The following is a 4,380-nucleotide window of genomic DNA, read 5'->3' as shown; positions in this document are numbered from 1 at the left end:
CCACCTTGAAGAGGGTCTGAGCTAAAACTGAACCTTGGGGAACTTCAACCTTTGATCTCAGAGTTTTGTGTTTGATCTTAGAAGTCTTTGTTCTCTCAATGTCAAGTGTTTTATTCTTTTTGCTGTTTTCCCCACACTTGAAGGAGAGTTGTACCAATCAAGATCATCAGGCAGGAATGCACTCCAAACCAAACTGCTTTTTCTCGTTTTTATTTTTTCTTCATTTTTTCATCCACACCTACTGATCTTGGATCTGCTGCCCGTTCCTGCCTGGTAAAAGAAGGAACCAGCACCTGGTTCTCCAGGCTGAATGAACTCCAGGACGTTGGCCAGCTGGCACCAGGCGCTGACCCAGGTCCTGCATGGGAGATACTGTCAGTTCTGTTCTGCCCTGCTCTCAACCACAGGCTGGTGTTGAGGCCTGCAGCAACCAGGGCCCCAGTCACCAAGAGTATAAAGGCTGGTCATTGTGGCAGTGGGAGGAGTCAAAATGAAGACAGACCAATGAGAGCAGGACGTTACTGGAGAAGTTAGAAGAACTTGACCATGTTTCCTACAGTACCCAGGAGGCCTGGTAGTTGTTGGGAAGGAAGCTCCAAAAGCAAAGAGCAGACAGCAGGACATCAAAAGAAAAGATCCAGACATAATCCTCCTCTGAGTCCACAGACCTGAGCACTCTGACTAACAGGTTACCTCCTGGTTATCAGGGTGAAGTCAATAAAATAATTAATAATAATAATAAAAGAAATAAATAATACTAAATCAAGGCCTGTTTAATAAATGGTAGAGCAGAGGAAGAGAGGTGGGCCCAGAACCCAGAGGTTGATGGATCAAAACCATCCTCTGCTAAAAGAAAGGAGCCAAATAAACCTGGTTGTTTTGAAATGTGGATCTGTTAAAAAGAGGTGGAAATCAGAATTCAAACCATTGAGAGAGTTAATAACATTCTACTTTACCACTGAAGCAAAGGAAGTCTTCAGAAGGTTTTAGTGATTCAACATAGCAGCTAAGTTTCCATTTCTATACTGATTGTCTGCAATGGTTCGTGGGGGTGGAGCCTATCACAGCTGACATCAGGTGAGGAGGGGGTTCACCCTTGATGGGTCGCCAGTCCATCCCAGGACCAACACACACAGACAGACAACCATTCACACTCACAGTCATTTAGAGTGTCCAGGTAACCACTACCCTCTTGATGTCTTTGCACTGTGGGAGGAAGCTGGAGAACCAGAGAGAACCCACACAGAGACAGGGAGATTCTGCAGGAGGGGTGGAGATTGATGAGTCCTGGAGACGTTCAATAATGTCCACAACTTTGGCACCAGGAAGACAGCAGGTGATGGCACCTGGGAGTTCAACAGACCTGATGATTGAACCACCAATCACAAGGATTTCAGCCTCCATTGTAAACAGAGAGTTTAGATGAGAGAGAACCTGCTGTCAGCCTCACCAGTCAGGGCAGTGGCAGAGGCAGCAGAGTCGAATGAAGCAGGACCACCTGGCAGGTCTCAGCTGGAGGTGATGACATCACTGGCCTCAGTCCTCACCAGTGCTCTGCCTAGCAACAGGGACGATGGAGAGAAACCAGTAGAAGCACTCTGAGAGTTGGAGACAGCAGGAGAGAGACCACGACAGAGTCACCCATGGGAAACTGTTGGATCCACTCAGGACTGGCTGGACAGACACAGATCAAAGTCAGAATTGAGTCCAGAGAGGTGGAGGCACCTGGAGCCACTGGATCAGTTTGATCTTTGAGCAGCACAAAGTAGTTTGACACATGAAGGTCGTCTGGAGAGAAGAGAGGAAGAGAAATCCGTCTCCCTTCTCCTCAACGGATGAACACAGGAGAGGACGGACATCAGATGGACAGAGAGCAACACTGCTGGACTCTCACAGCTGAGAGGGCGTCCAGCTGCAGCCAGGAGACAAACAGGGACGCTGCTTGAGGACATCATCCAGGAGGCTCTCCATGGTGTGGAGCTGGGGTCTCAGACTGGAAGCTCTGGCTGCTGAGTTGTCCAACCAGCCGTCACATCACCTCCTGAGCTCTCAGCCTCCTCTTGACCAGGTTCTGGATGCTGACTCAGCAGGAGACAGGAAAGTAATCAATGTTGAAGGAATTCCAAAGCGTCCATCAACCTGCAGGACAAACTCCTTCACTGTGTGTGGTTCAGAGTCCCTGGTTTGATTGCAGCTTTGACCTGAGCAGGTGTTCATCCTCATCTCAGTAACAGGGGGACACTTTATCACAGCAGTGGACAAACATCAGCATTCATCACCCAGCAGCTCCTCTGATCAACAGAACAAGCTGAAGTATTCTGAGAAGGAGAATGTAGGGAGAGCTACCATAAAGCAGACAGAAGAGAGATCCCTCGTTCTCTCTTTCTCTTTATCTCTCTTTCTCTCGCTACCCATGTCTGTGCCTACTTCAGCAGTTTCACAATCCCCGACCGGCCAACCAACCAATAACACATAACACAATTTGAGTGCTAAGCTAGCACTCTACCATTGGAGCTAAGTCCCTGCTAAGGAGCAGCAGATGATGGAGGTTGACCTTCATGCAGGGTTGGATGACCTTCACCAGTTGGAGCTTCTCTGGTTGACCAACATGTGGAATCTCTTTCAATACTCCAGTGGTGTTTAAGTGGTGACAATATGGGTTAGTGACTGGGAGTGTGTGTGTGTGTGTGTGTGTGTGTGTGTGTGTGTCTGTGTCTGTGTGTCTGTGTGTGTCTGTGTGTCTGTGTTTGTTTGTTTGTGTGTTTATATGCAAATCTTTCCATGGAACAACGGTTTTTATTTGAAGCAAGAGCCTCCAGATCAAAGAGAGAATTGATGATGATGTCATCAGGGCTTTTATTGTTTATTTATTTGTACCTAGAATTCTGTCTTTGATCTCAGGAGGACATGAAAGAAACTCAACTTTAAAAAGTATATGAGAGCATTCAGCTTGGTTAGAAACACTTGAACTGTTGAACAGTAGAATTTGTTAGAAACAGTTTACAACACTCAGAATTAAATTGAAGACAAAAACCTTCCACACTTAAATCCTGTCTCTAACTTCAAACTGGGGATGAACATTTTCATAATCAATCTGTCTCTATGTGTTGGCCCTGCCATGGACTGGTGACCTGTCCAGGATAAACCCCGCCCCTCACCTGAAGGCTGCTGGGATAGGCTCCACCCCCACGAACCATTGCAGATCATCAATAACCAAAGCTACTAAGGAGGATTACAGAGTTTGAGAGTCAGTGACTTCATAGAGTCTAACAAAGGGTTGAACCTGAATGAGACAGTCACCCTTCAACATGGGGCCATGGCAGAGTGAACCAAGAACACTACAATGGGGGTGAGAGTGGAGCCATGATGGATTCACAGTTCATCACCTCCACCATCATGTGGACCACCTGATCACCTCTCCCTCAACCTCTAAATAACTCATTCCCTGACCGGGAATCGAACCCGGGCCGCGGCGGTGAGAGCGCCAAATCCTAACCACTAGACCATCAGGGACCACACTGACCTCTCCAACAACAGAGACTATAGACAATGACTCAAGAACACAGGACTCTGTGGTCTCAGCTTGAGATGCAGAGGGTCCACCAAGACCACCAGACACCTCAGCCCCCTAAAGACAGTCCACCCCCAGGATCCTGTCCCCCCTCTGCTCCAACTCAGCCCTCCATTCATAACTGACTTTCGCTACGTCCGAACTGCCAAGTACCAACCTACGTCCTCCTGCTACGACCTAAACATGGCGGCACCACTCAGACACCCTAGAAGATTGGTTGGGAAGCACGACCTCTGCTGGCAGAGCACAGACACCGCAATTAGGTAGACAGCACCAACGAAAGCCCCACCTGCTGGCCTGACTGTGGTCAGTGCACTCCACTCTGAACAAACCCTTCACTCATTCTCTATTATTAAGCACGTTAACGCACCTGTACAGGTGTGTTCACATTATATACATATTATATATTTATGCTTGACCGTTTTTGATGAACTTGGGCGGGACTCTGGTGCAGGGATGAGGTCATGGAGCTGATCTGGGAGCAGTCCTGATGTTAAATGCTGTGATGAAGGACAGTGTGGTGGCAAAATGGGTCAAATTTAAATTGTCAACAGTTTAACGTTGTTGGCAGGACTCCAACCTGAGCAGGGAGACCCCAATGGATTTCTAGTCCATCGCCTTCACCACTCGGCCACAACGACCACATTCACACACTTTTGTAGGAGACTGAAATTAGACAATGAAAGTTCATGTCGGCACAGTCAAACATTTTTTTGTCCTCTCTCAAAGACAAACTATTTGTGTGTGTGTGTGTTTTTAAAAAGGCAAAAAAGTCTTTTTTTCAGCAACAGAACTTTAATACAAACACA

At 47.3% G+C, this 4,380-nt stretch overlaps 1 non-coding gene across 1 annotated transcript; it reads right to left on the bottom strand.

Moving 5' to 3' along the window:
* Positions 1-3,441: 3,441 nt before the first annotated feature.
* trnae-cuc (transfer RNA glutamic acid (anticodon CUC)) lies at positions 3,442-3,513 on the bottom strand. The gene has a single exon. It is a non-coding gene; the product is annotated as a tRNA-Glu (tRNA).
* Positions 3,514-4,380: the final 867 nt, after the last annotated feature.

The sequence above is a fragment of the Aulostomus chinensis genome, chromosome 1, assembly GCF_037954235.1.
Source record: "Aulostomus chinensis isolate RoL2024-O1b breed Wild chromosome 1, RoL_Achi_v1.0, whole genome shotgun sequence".
NCBI classification, from domain to species: Eukaryota; Metazoa; Chordata; class Actinopteri; order Syngnathiformes; family Aulostomidae; genus Aulostomus; species Aulostomus chinensis.
The sequence above is the reverse complement of the archived record's forward strand: the minus strand, read 5'-3'. Positions and strand labels throughout refer to the sequence as shown.